This window comes from Lissotriton helveticus, chromosome 8 (genome assembly GCF_964261635.1).
Source record: "Lissotriton helveticus chromosome 8, aLisHel1.1, whole genome shotgun sequence".
NCBI lineage: Eukaryota > Metazoa > Chordata > Amphibia > Caudata > Salamandridae > Lissotriton > Lissotriton helveticus.
The window spans coordinates 465967181-465981479 of record NC_136069.1 but is presented as its reverse complement, the minus strand read 5'-3'; the positions used below and the strand labels follow the sequence as shown (position 1 = coordinate 465981479).

The 14299-nt window shown below is 45.9% G+C and overlaps 1 protein-coding gene across 5 annotated transcripts in view; it reads left to right on the top strand.

Moving 5' to 3' along the window:
- The window catches only part of CAB39L (calcium binding protein 39 like), a 698257-nt gene that overhangs the window by 134090 nt on the left and 549868 nt on the right, over positions 1–14299 (top strand). The window contains exon 3 of one of the 5 annotated variants that reach the window (XM_078657347.1): positions 7431–7515. The exons of the other annotated variants lie outside the window; for them this stretch is intronic. The gene's annotated coding sequence lies outside the window, so the exon portion shown is untranslated. The remainder of the gene's footprint in view (positions 1–7430; positions 7516–14299) is intronic. 5 annotated transcript variants of the gene reach the window in all.

The following is a 14299-nucleotide window of genomic DNA, read 5'->3' as shown; positions in this document are numbered from 1 at the left end:
GAGGAGACCCGGGGCTCTTGCAGACCCAGCCGGCTCCCCAACCAGCATTTTTATTTCATTAAGTGGGTGCCCGGTGCCTACCCGTGGCACCCACAACTCAGTTATTAGTTGGGTGCTGTGGAGGGAGCCCCAGGGCTCCAACGGTCCCAGTATCTACCCTGGCAGGAGCTGGCCATTTAAAACATTTTTTAGGTGGGTGCACCGGTGATCATTGGGGCACCAACAATATAGGCCTTAGTGGGGGCAGTGGGGAAGCTGCAAGGCACCCGCGACCCCAACTGGATTTTCAACCAGCACCATACTTCTTGCTGGCTGGAGCCGGCACCTTTCCTTTGCTCCCGCCTGTGTGGGAGCAACATTTTTCACTGCCCTCGCCGGGCGGGAGCAATCATCTGTCCCATTCCAGGAAGGTTCGGGCAGGATATGCTTGCACTCTCTCTGGCAGGGAACCACAGTGTCTCGAGGGTGGACTCCCTAGGACACTGCAGATTATAGGACCCTGGGGGATGGGGTCTCGTAGGCTGATTTGAACATGGGCATGGGGGCCATGCACCCCCCTCCACTATATCTGAAAATCATCCCTGCAGGATGGGGTTCCAGAGGCTTGGGAACTGAAGAGGCTCAGAGAGGGGGGGCTGCATGCCCCCTCCTCTATTAAGTTGTTTGTGCTACTGCCCTGATCCTCCCTGGGGAGTTTATATTTTAAGTGGGGATACTGCACTTTTTTTTAATGTTTGTGTTTTTTGCAGTGGATTTGCCGATCAATTGCAAATTTGTAGCAAAATTTAAACAATATGTGTTTTTGCCCCCAAGGTGAACTCCCCCCCGCAACAGTCTTAGGGAGGCACGGTATCTCTACCCTGCCCCAATCAGATCTCACCTTGGGATCTGTCTGGTCTGTGGCATGTAATATCCAAAGTTTTCGTGTCCTAATATCTCAAAAACTACTGGATGGATTTACACCAAATCACAAAACGCATGCTTTCTGGACCAAGATCTAGCTTTCAGCTGAATTTGGCTTAAATTCGATCCACCATGTGGGCTGTAGCTGTGTCTAGATTTCCTATGGAAAAAGTAATAGGGATAATGTGTTTTTGACACCCCCCTCCTCCCTTTTTTCTAGCCCCTGATTGATGGATAACTCTAAAACTTTCCATGAAGGAGCTGAGCTAGATGAGACTTTTTTAGTTTTGGAAAGATTCATGAAGATGTGGCAAATGGCCCCAAAGGTGATCCTTTTTTTCCTTTGGCACCAAAACCTGTGCTTCCTTGCTTGATCAGCGTAAAATTGCCAGATTCGTTTCTGCTTTCATTTTGCGTACAGCGTTCTACTGTTGATTTTCAAGATCTTTCCTGAAATCTTCTTTGTGTGTTAAAACCAAAATAAATAACAGGATATAATGCTGTAACTCCACTTCCTTACCTCTTTTTTTTTTATTTTTAATTTTTATTTTTGGTAAACCTTTATTGTCACATAAGGCAATTACAGCATCAGGTCAAGAATAAACACAGCCAGCCATTATTACAGGGACGGTCAATGCGAATCGATAAAGCCAAACATATGCAACATTCCGCCTCTTCAATGCCCTATCAAAGTCCAGGATACTGTCAGCACCATAACGGTACCAGGATAAGAGAGGTTTCTTTTAAGAGTTTTTAAGGAAGAACAGGATCCGATGTCGCACAATCCAGTAATACCAAAACAAGGGGACATCTTTAAACAGGATATTCACAGTCGGGACCACTGCAGGCAGGGCGTTGGCAATGAGATACATTAAACAGGATAGACAATAATTAGCACATTACGCCCCCGAGGCGGCACACGCCCGCTATAACTGAGAACTGTATTCTAACATCCACCCTTGAAGTTTGAAACATAAGAACGTACAACAAGCCACCCACCACTCGGAATCCCGAAGATAAGAGAAAGAGAGAGGAAAAAGAGAAAGCCAAATAGAATACGAAAGAGAAAGGGGCCCTAGAAATGGAGAAAGGAGAAAGAAGACAGAAAGTACCCGCCCCCTAATCCCCCCACCCTGCACCCCTGCCTCCGGCTACGGCCTCCCCCTCAGCAGCGTGCCTGTCGCCCATTGTACGGAACCCGAAATTTAGAAGAGAGAGAAAGAGAACTACCACCCACCTATACTAAAGAAGAACCCAAGAAAGGGAAGGAAGAAAGGATGAACCCCGAAGTCTATGAAGAAGAGAAGAAGAGAAACGGAAGAACGGGGGGTTCAAATCTACAACTACGAAGAAAGAAGTGAGAAACGGAGAGGAGCCCCCTAACAGTCCCCCGGCCTCTCCCTCATACAAGTATTTTGTTTGCACAGGCTGTAAAACACATCTGCTAAAGTCAGCACAGTATAACAATTCACTAGGCACAGAATCAGCCCAATATATCAATAAGTAAAACAATACATCGCGCATCCCGCATGAACCCGTAACCAGAAAACATCAACACGGGGGAAACAGCATTCATCCTTGCCCAGACCTGCTCATACCGCGATGGTGCACCAAACTATCGCACTCCAAGTCCATAGTCATAGGGAATCGGAATATCAAAGCAAACCCAAACAACAGCAAGTCTGCAGTGTTTCGATGCGACCGGACCTCAGCCAAGCCCGTTTCCCGCCAGTACGATGGACCCAACCTGGCACAAGAACATGACTGCCACACTTCGATCGGCAAAACAGAGCAGGGGAAGATTGTCCCAATGTCCAAGCACGGCTGGAGCAGAACCAGAGATACGAACAGCACGGCGTGGAGAGGAATTCCATCGCTCGGTACCAGGCTAAGGCCCACAGATAGTCCAAGGTCACCGGTGTCACTAACTAGAGATGGTTCGAGAGTTCGTGTCCCGGACTCTTCGGTATCAGTGACCGACGCCATATTGTTGCATACGGGTAGAAAATAAGGCGTCTCGCTGTGCGTCAACGGACCACCCGGTCTCATTCGCTCCGCCACAAAAACCACATCATCCAGTTTACCCCCCAGTGATCGGGCATCCTGCTCCAGGGTATCGCGAAGGTCAGCTAAGGCAGCCAGAAGATCGCCAAGGTGTAATTCTGCTCCGTAACCCCCTTTTGTCATGCTCCCTTTATCCGTATGATATACATTAGGTCGGGACTCGGTCTCCCAGAAGCTGCACTCCGCTCCCCTCGCTATGTTCCGGGGAAGCACCATCCTGGATCGGGGCCGGGGCACACTTTGTGGGGCATCAGGCGTCATGGTATCAACATCAGGGCCACTGAAACAGTTAAAGTGCAGCCAAATTGCAGCCACCGATAGAGTCAGCACTGTTGGGTCACGGCTCGGCACAAATTCGGGATTCTCCCGCCGGTAGCGGGACGGGTCTCGGAACACTCCCCGGCGGTAAGCGAGCAAAGTTCCAGCAAGTAGACAACCCACTCAGGGGCACAACGACAGGCTTGTCCCCGACTCGTGCCCCCAATCGACCCGAGTGAGTTGTGCAAGAATCGGCCGTTTCTTTTCGACCCGGAGCCGACCGGCACCACCCTGCCACTGGTGGCCGCTGTTGTTCGCTCGGTGACCGGCCCTTCAATCCAGTCGAGTCCCCGGTCTTTAGGCTGCAGCGGGCCGCAAACGCCGTTGGCTGTTTCTCACCGCGGGAAGCAGGGACGAACCTCGGGATTGCGACAGCATGCACCGGGACTGTTCATGTACCCGTGTGCACCATTACGGAACAGGATATGAAGCAGAAGGTACCCACGGGAGGAGATGGTACTCGGAGCCGAGAGACTGGGCGGCCATCGTGGACGCCGGCTTGGCTCCTCCCCCACTTCCTTACCTCTTAAACACGACCTTATGTATTTGTGAATAAATTTTCAACACACAAAGTGAATACCTCAGTGCATCAGGCAAAGTTCCAGCAGTAATGTGAAAATGGCTCCATCAATTTGGAATCCCTCAACATCGTTAATGCATAACAGCTATAGCTCCAATGCCCCTGGCACTTTGGCCAACATTTTAGTAATAAGTCTCCCCAACGCTTAATGATTTATCCCACAAATATCAGCTTTACATTTATTTTTTAAATTCAGCCATTTGTCTAAAAACGTCAGCTAGGCTTATGAGCTCCTGAAATACACACATTCCCATCTCAAATACATGCTTTACAGTTTTGGGAAACATACATTAATTCGAACAAGCCAACCATCTGCTTTAGTAGACTGGGGTGCACACAGGCAAGCTACTTACTGGTAGCTGGAGACCCTAACTCTGTAACCATTTTACGTACTACACGTTAACTGGTACTTTTGAGCAGCATACCTTTGCCTCTAACATGCAGTAAATTGTTGCCCCTTCCTATGACCCTATTATCCAAACTTCCCACATTTTATAGTTTTTCTCTTTTAAATGCAGTACTAATGTTTTCTTTACCCTCATACTTGTTTATTTGCCACGAAGTCAGACATTTCTTAAGAGGTTCGCAAATTAGCTGGTCTGCCAGAGTTATAATATTTTACAAAGTTGTTCTGACACTCCTTCTTTTGTGAATATGTGGTAACAAGGCAAACGTCCTTGCTTCATCTTTTACTATCTTAAACCCTGCCTTTGTGTGATATTTTATACATCTTATTTTTACCCTTCTCTTTACTTGCCTTAATACACATACTTAGAAAACAAAGCAATGCCAAACTTTACTCCTTTGTTTGTATACATAATGATGTGGTCTTTTATTAATACAGCTGTGATTGTACCAAAGCGACAAGAGATGCTAAGTCAATTATCCATTTGTAACAACGTTGTTTGTCAACGTATGTGCATAACAAGTAAGCTGTCATTGGGATTCCAGCGAGTTGATCGCCTCTTGTATGATCATTCACATCTTCGTTACCGCCTTGTTGCAGCTCGGTATCTGCTGATTATTTGTGTGCACCCAGGCCCCTGACTACTCGTTTATATGCAGGGTATTTTCTACAAGTAATACATTTATCTTGGAAACACTCCTTCATTCTCTTGAATGATAACTCCCCCATTATTACTGGAGATACCGCTAAAAGGTTTCCATTCCAAGTATGTGCAGACACCGCCGTGAAGCAGCCTTTCCCATATAGAGAAAACTTCACAAAATGCTATTGCACTCTTGGCGAAGGGCACACCACCTTGCATCTCTTCATATTCGTACCCAGACTTCCAAACCAGGTTTCCCTGTGCGCTAATTCCATTTGCAACAGTTATTTGTGCATGCCTAAAAGTAAAAACTTACCTTGTGGTATGACTTGCACAGATGCTTGGCAGCAAGCACCTACATGTCATTTGCCTGGACAGTTTCATTTTATTCCTGAGCACTACACACTCGCACACGGTAAATCTAGCTTCTCTACAAACATGAGCCCATTTTACGTGTGCATGCTTACACCCCCAATATGCCTCACGTTGTCAGCACGAACGTGACCCTCTGTTGAAAGACCTAATTTAACGGTAAGAATGGTTAATGTGAGAAAGTGGCTCTATATGTACTAGTCCAAAGTAAGGTACCGTGTGTATAGAGTCCACAATCCCCAGAGGTATAACCGAGGTTAAAGTCAGGTCTGAACTTACTCTCTAAAGTGGTAGCTTGGTCGAGCAGTAAGGCAGTACCAGAGGACAGTGTTAAGCATTTGTTGTACACACTCAGTCAGCAAAAGGTTTCACACACTCAAGAACAGAACTCTAGGCCAATTGTTTTTATATACAAAGATATAGTTTGTTTTATTTTTAGAACCAACAGGTATCAAAATACACTTTTCTCGATATGAGTACTCTCATGTAATTACTTTGCAAAGAGGCAATAAACTTTGTAAACACAATAGGTACAATGATTGCAGTAGGCAACACAATTCTAAACACAATTTAACATTGAGCTGAACGGGTTTTTCTACATAAATGCAGCTGATTACTTTATCGATTACTTTTGTAAGTCCAGGACTGTATCCTAGATTCAGGCCTGGGGTCTAAGCTGAAAACAGTTGAGTAAAAACGTTTTAGTTTTTGCAATGATTTTTAAAGAATAAAAAGGTATTTTAAAAGTTCACAGAAACTTTTCAGTGAAAATCTAGCAATGTTATCCAATGGGAAAAAATTCATGTTACAGGTAACGTACGTTCTCGTTACTTTTGTAATCCAGTACTGGGCTCCTAGGTCCAGCACTGGGGTCTCTACTTAAGACAAGGTAAGTAATTACGTTTCAGTAGTAGGTACGATTTTTAAGGAACCTTTCAAGTATTCGAAAGTAGACAGAAGAAGTTTCATTGAAAAGCAGACAATGGATTCCTATGGAGAAAATTCAGGTTACTAGTAAACACGGTTATGATTACTTTTGCGGTTCAGTACTTGGCTAAAAGGTGCAGTACTGGCTTCTCTCCTGATCACAGGTAAGTACTTCGGTATTCGTTATACGGCTGATTTTAGATGTATATTTTAAAGTTTCAAAACTTCACACTTAGAAGATTTTTCGAGTCAAACCAGTCAATGTTATCCTATGACAGGAAAGTGGGTCATCGGTTTTCAGGTGAGTACTCGATTGGTGAAAATAAGGTTCTGGGCATAGACTCGGGGGTCCCCCAGGGTCAGGTAGGAACAGTTGGTACACCCGCAGCGGCACAGGGGCGGCCGGGTGCAGAGGTAGTTAGGCCCAATGTTATCCAATGAGAGGCAGGGGGCCTTCGGTTGGTGGCTGCTGGCTAGCAGGCCACGCGGCTGTGGGAGCTGGGCTCCTGGTCACTTGCTCAGGGCAAATGGGGAAGTAGGATAGGGTACAGGTTGCACTGCCAGGGGCACTCGGGTGGCTGGGTGCAGGGTGCTTTTGTGCCGTCGGGCGCTCAATGTTATTCAATGATGATCTTGAAAAGAGAGTAATTTTATATTTTTCTGTGTTTAATACATTGTTGTTTCATTTTTTGCAGTTGCAAATCAGTTAACAACTGATTTGCGAACCTTATTGCTTCACACATCAACACAAAGGTCCACAAAAAATACAAATTGCGAGCATTAATGCTGGTACAACAATCATGAGCTTGGGAATTATTTTCTAGTTTTGGTCCTACTACAGCAATACTGTCACAAAATTAGAAATTGTCCTTTGAGGTGTAGAATTAAAAAGCATTTTCAATTTTGAGCTAAATGGAAGTTCTGATAATTTATTTTCTCATAATTACAGCCACTATTATATTTTAAAAAGCTGCATTGTGGTGTTTTTCTGGCTGAAAATATATGGAGTTATTATTAATTTGGGTACTGTTTTGTCTTAATATAAAGTAACGTTTTTACTGTTTTTGTTTTTTTTGCTATCTTCTTTTGCGCTGCATTGTATGAAAATTATTGACCATTTCACATTTAATGTGCGGGCATGATTCTCTTACATTTAGAATAACTCTTAAGACTGGAGCAAGCCCTCGATTGTGATGTAAAATCCCTTTTTCTCTCAGTGGCATAGCTAGACCTTCGGCCGCCCTTGGTGGCCCCTTCGTGTGTCGCTGGTGATCCTGTGTTTGCCGCATGCGGTGGCCGCAGGTAAGAGCAGCTCGTGGCGGCCGGGGCGGACCACGCCCCTTGTTATGCCGCTCTTTTCTCTCCTATGGTCTGCTAGTTTATTCAATAATCTTTAACTATACTTAGAGTGGGCTTTGGGTCAGCCCACTCCAGCCATTTGCTTATTTTGTACTTCCTGTTTCGTACATTGGCTTCAGATATTGTCAGTCACTTTCTCTGCTGATGTTTTCTGTGTTCTTCTGCATCCTATCCAGTGGTTGCTTTACACTTCACGAGGGTCTATTTTCACTCCCTGACCATCAGTTGATGTCTTAGTGATGCCCTCCTGCCGCTTCCCTTGCTTTCTCGTGCTCTGTCATGTTTCCTCGTTCCATTCCCTGCACTTACTGCTCACTTTATGTGAGTGCTCCCTACCGTCTCCCCTTCTAGACCATCACTCTGATGCCCCCGAGTCTGTGCCAGTTATCGCTGTGCAGCCTCTCCTTTTATACCCTCTCTTTGGCTTAGGCATTTTTCTGCTGTCCCAGCCCTTCACCAGTATTGCAAAAACATTTGTATACACAATAAATGTAGGGGAAGCTGCGGCCTATCTCTTTCAAGCACTCACTATGCCCCTGCCAGTGTGAGATGCCCTCCTCTTGGAGGAAGACGTTCGAGAATACGAGGTTCAAGCAGCTATTGCTAAACTTCAGCCAGGCAAAGCCCCGGGGTAAGATGGCTTCACGTCTTCTTTTTATAAGCTATTCACTACCGAACTGGCCCCTCATCCTTACCCTCCTCTATAATTCATTTAGGGACACAGGCGCACTTACCGACACTATGAAAATTACTGTTATCTTGGTGATCCCCAAGCTAGGACAGGACCCCACCAATTGCACATCTTGTCACCCTGTATCCTTACTAAATGTTGACTTCAAAATCCTTACTGGCATATTGTCCACTCTCTTCAATCCTTATATGCCAGGCCCGATAGACCCTGACCAAGCCTGGTTTATTCCGGAGAGGGTCTGCAGTGATAACACAAAATTTCTTTTGCACCTTATCAATAAAACAGAGTAGTTCTGGAAACCAGCTTCATATCGATCAATGCTGAAAAGGCCTTTGACCGGTGCACTGGCTTTTTCTCTGCCTGCTGCTGGTGGGGGCTTGATTGAACACCCATTCCAGAGGTGCGTCTGGTGAAACTATGCGGGCCCCACAACCTGCATCCAGACTAACCGACTGACCTCCCGCAGTGCGGTACCCAACAGGGATGCTTCCTGTCTTCACGATTTAAAAAAAAAAATTCTTTTATTGCAGGTTTAGAAAACATACAGTTGTATACACCACCGTCGTGCCCGCAACTCCCAAACGCCATGCACAAATCGTCAAGCAGCCCTCTACACAGCCAGTATGCTCACATCCCGGAGGCCGGGCGGCGTCATTTAGATAGTACTTAAACCTGGTAATAGCATAAGGGAGTCACGACCTTCACTCGGTTAGAAGATCTAGTAACTGCTTTTTAACTCTATCACCCCATTCCCCAATTATCAGACAGTCCATCCCTAAGCTCAAACAGGAGATCCCAATGTGTGCCACTATTATTGTCCTGAGTTGCCCTCATTAACCATCCTATCCCTTGCAACAAACACCCTTGGGGACACACCCCACGTACGTTCATCCCGTCTTGAAAATATCAGGCACACTACTCAAAACATCAACTCCTGCCATCCTCTTATGATAGAATCCCTCTACAACAACATGGGATTCACCCCCCTCCCATCCCACCCCCCTATCAAACCTCAACTGGTGTGGGCCTAGCACATACATAACACCTAGCAAAAGGAAGAGACCATCGTGACCTTATGTAACACTCTATGTATCCCAAGGAACTCCCTTTCACAACCCTTCGTGTTTAGTCCTCTTCAGTCTCTAAGCTGTTTTTGAACGTCTGCGTTAGGTCTTCCCACGCCCTCGCCATTTCTAGACTCTCTTCATTAGCCGTGCGGGTTGCCTGCCTACGTCTAATAGTCCTTCGCTACAGGCCCATTTGCACATCTCATTCGCCCATCTCCTACTCGAATGCTTCCTGTCTTCACGATTGCGCGAGTCGCTGGCATACTCCGTGGCTGCCAAGAGCAAAAAATATCGCTCTAAGCAGATTACGTTATGGTAGTCTCAACCCAACCATACACCTCCCTCCTCGCGCCTATACAAGAACTAGATGTCTTTGGCAGAGTATCTGGCTTTAAAGTCAACCTACAAAAGTAGTCACAAATCCTGAACCTCATGGTCCCCCAAAGTGACAAACTCCGTCTGGAATGCCTTATTCCCCTTCTCTGGGTGACTTAATAGGTATACCTCGGGTTGAAAATATGCCTCACCACAGGTAAAACTAGACCACAACTACAATAATTTACTGAGGACTGGCTGTACAGACTTGCAGGCATGGAAAGGGGGAACTATTTCATGGCTGGGTAGGATAGCTGCTATTAAAATGACCCTCCTCCCCCAGAGAGGCTCTTGCAGACCATTCCTCTTCAACCGTGCCCCTTGGGTCCTGAGAAAACTACAGACTCTGCTAGAAACATACATATAGGAAAGCAAGAAATTGCAAAAGGCCAGGAAGAGAGCCTATCTGTCATTAGCGGATGGTGGGCTGGGGATTCCACACTTACAACAAATCTACCAGGCAGCCTAACTCTGTTAAATGGTGGAATGGAATAAACCCCTTCCTGAAAACCATTGGTGCTTTATTGATCAAACAATAGTGGGGATCCTCATTTGGAAGATCCCCTGGTTACTAAAGAAACACCGCCCTCCAGGGGTCGACATATCCCACATCACCAAGCCACTTTAGGCTTGTGGGATAGGGTCAAACTCCCCTGGAAGTTGTCCCTCACATCTCCCCATACACACCCATCATAGGCAGCCCTGCCATCCCTGCTGCTGTGCAAGCCAATGAGTTTCTCCCATGGCAAGAAGCAAAAAGCTTCGTCTTACTGGGACTGCCTAATGCCCTGACCTACCCACTGCCCTCCAACAAATGCCAGGGCATTACCATGGCACGTTGTGCAGCCAAACAAGTCATCCTCGCCAGATGGGGCATAGACACCACTCCCACCCACACAAACTGGCTGCATAAGCTGTAGGACATACTGGACATGGAGAAATCGACTGCCGTCATTTAAGACAACCTCCTACGTTTCGATAAATCGTAGGGCTCATGTATCCAGTTCCTGGCACAGGAGTTATGTGAACTCACCTGTCTGATGTATCTGCGTGTGATCTGGTTACTTATAGTCAACGACTACTTGGGCCACAACACAGCTCGCTGACTTTTTGGCTGGATATTTGTTATACCTGCAGATGGATCCACAGAACTGTTTATGGCAAGAAGCACCTTGGTAATGGACTCTTCCCCTACCCTGAACCCTACCTATCCTCACAACCGATAGCTCCTCCTGTACGCCTAGAGGTGTTGTTCCTTGTTGCTCCTCATTCCTGCGTCCCTCCCACTGCCCCTATTTCCTACCTCACAGGCTGTTGGATGTAGGTGAGAGTTTCTGTTTGTTTACATTCAAAGTTAATAAAGAGATTTGAACCATAAATAGGATTTGTATGCACAACTGGAAAGCCATCTTGGAATGGGAAAAGTATTATTCCAAAATGCCTGTCCGCTTCACCCTTACTTTTGCTAGTGGTTGCACTGCGATTAGACAAGCACTGCCAAAAGAAATACTTGTTTGAAGCAACTGGCAAAAATAAAATAAAACACTAAAAACTATTAAAAGTCAGTTTGCCAGACGAGACCTATTAGCTTTGCAGACCCTTGTTTCTAAACATAGTTTCCTGTGGCCTTCCCTGATACTAGAGCTATGCACCAAAGCCTACCGTTTGCTTCCACCTTTTATTTGTGCTAATGACTGTCAACTAGTAGCACGTGTTACTACTTTCCAACAATGAAACTGTGCTAATTAATTGGACGCTTACCTTTGTCAATCTGTGTGGTTTTCGATTTAAGGGGAAATAACTATTCTGACTTTTTTTCTGTTTCACTCTGGTGATATTGTAGTCCCAAATTCAATTAATTCCTGATTCTAAACTTGAAATATTTGTTTTGGCTAGAAAATGTCTTTATATTACTGGGTGACTGCTGTGGAGAGGAAGTTGACTTGTAAGTTAGAATTGATTCAAAGGTACACAGTACTATGCCTCTTTTGATTCTGTTTTGGTGTAAAGCAGTATTAGAGTCAATTCTACATATTATATATGCTATTTAATTGGCACACTTCACAAGACCATACTCTTTCTAACTTTACATAGAGTTTCTCTCGAGAAATGGCCCAGTTAGTCTACTGGGTGCAGAGGCATATATGTATTTATCATACATAAATGGGTCCTGACTTCAAAGGGCTTGGTGGACAGAACAAAGAATTTGGAACTTGATGCACTTATCTGCGTGCAGCCAATGCAGGTACTAGAACACAGGGATGATATGGGCTTATTGTGTGATGTCTGTAACTACTCTGGCTACAGTGTTCTAGAGACCTGTATCAGTCAGGTAAGCCTGGTACGTTCTGCTTGCTGAGTTCAATCTGGAACCAACAGCTGCAATGGTAATCTGAATCCTTATTACTTGTTAAGATACGGGAATTGTGTGTTGGTGGTAGAATCCAATTTTATAGCGGCAATTGTTGTCGGCTATAATAAGTAACAATCAAATCTAAAGCATATGACAACATCCTTCCTGAAGGGAAACAACATAATGTTTATTACATCTTCCGTATCATGAGTAATAATTTGTTAACTTATTCACTCTCTCTTGCGCTGTCTGCACCACGTTGGCCCTCAGACACCTCACTCATGTCCACCTCCTAGAAGCTTAATTCTTTGTTCAGTGATTCTACAAATGTTTTTGCCACAAGCCTCATATCTTTAGATTTTTTTGAAGCCACACCCTTTTTTTGTATTTGTTGTTTCTCAGTCATCTTCGTACACCTAACAATTCCCATTCTTCCTTTCCCAGAGCCTTGCAACGGTGTGCAATGTTCAGCTTTTCTATTGTAAGCCACAAGGCAATTTATTTCTTAACATCACCCTATGTAATTGTGGTCTTTGTAGATGGAAGCCTCTATGGGGCTGACACCTACAGAAGCAAATTTTGATGGAGTCACAGTTGGGAAATTAGGTAGACATGGTACAGTCATACGCATACACGATGGGCAGATTCATACAGTCATACGCAGATATAATGGGCAGACTTATCTCATGTTGTTTCTGGAGGCATGTGGTGTAAGCGATGTCTGGTGTTTTCGCCACCATGAGGGAGGAAGCTTTACATATTCCTCACCAACAGTTAGGTGACCTTCCATTTGAATTCCATAAGGCCAACTCATCCTTGCTTGCTTCACACCAAATAAAAAAGATAGGCTGTTGTAATACCTAAATCTGGTTGAAAAGCAGATTGATAAATCTTATAGGCCAATTCAGCTTCTAAATATAGAGATAAAATGCTTGTCAAAATCCTTCCAAATGTACTGATGGCTACACTTGATACATTAATATAATAGAGCCCAAAGTTGCTTTCACCCCGCTTAGCACAACACAGCCCTGTCCCTAGCTAAATACTTTCACTCTCCTACAGCAGTATTCAAAATTGACTTTGAAAAAGCTTAAGTTGGGACTATTTGCCTTACTTGAGTGACAGCAATTGGGACTACCTTCATGGCCTACACTAAGCTACTAATCACAGCACCTGTGCCTATGATACGATAAACAATAGCATGTCTGCCCATTCCAATTCAACGTGGTACGAGATGGGGCTGCCCTCTTTCTCCCCTTCCCTGCACCTTAGCAGTAGACAAAATCCTAGAGTGACAGGCTTCACATAAACAACTGAAGTGGTAGATATCCAGATGATTTGCTCATATACATGAGTAAACCAAAAACCTCGGTGCCACAAATAATACAAATTCTAAATAAATTTGGGAATGTTACTGTGCTGCAAATCTGATAGATACTACTAGCCGCAGATTCCTTAACGTAGAATTATCCCCAGGCGTGAGAAAGGATCCGGAAACCTTTTTGCCCAGCATCCCAACGCGGATCCAGTTCATGCTCGGGCCTGTTGGGGCCATTCCCTTCTTTCCCTCGTGTGTTGTGGGAACAGTGTGCGAATGCTTTCGAGCTTCAAATCTTGTAGGTCTTGTGGGCGCTTGATGTCGGCGATGGACCCTCACCTCATTTGCATGTGTTGCTTGGAGGAGGACCACGGCTCCACTGATTGCGAGGCGTGCCAGCGGTTGAAGCTGAAGTCGCGGCGGGAACACCGGATGAAACTTCTATCTGCTCGCTCAGCCACTGTGGACAGTTCTCGGAGGGGCCGGCATCGTCGTCGTCCTTATCCCTCTCCAGTGCCACAAGAGCGTCGCTCACCTGTGGGTAAGTGTCGTAGCTTGTCCCCAAGGGCTGTTTTCTGACATGTTGGGGGCATGGGCCCTCCGCGGGTGATCCGGCCCCGTGTGTCATCCCCCATCCACCGTTCCCCGGTGAGGGGGCGTCGAGAGCCCAAATGGAGACATCTGTGGCGGCTTTGCAGGCCTCGCTGGCTTCTCCTCCTTCACCTCCTGGGACGTCGGCGGATCCCTCGCGCCGTGCGGGGCCCTCCGCGGCATCGACGATGGCTTCAGCGCCGGCTAGTCCAGATACCGGCTCGGAGGATGTGCTGCCGTTGGGGTGCCGCCCTTCAGGGTTCCCTCCTTCAGACCACGGCGCCTCTGCTTCACCTCAAACTCCTGCGGGAGTCCCTGTGGTGTCGCGGGAG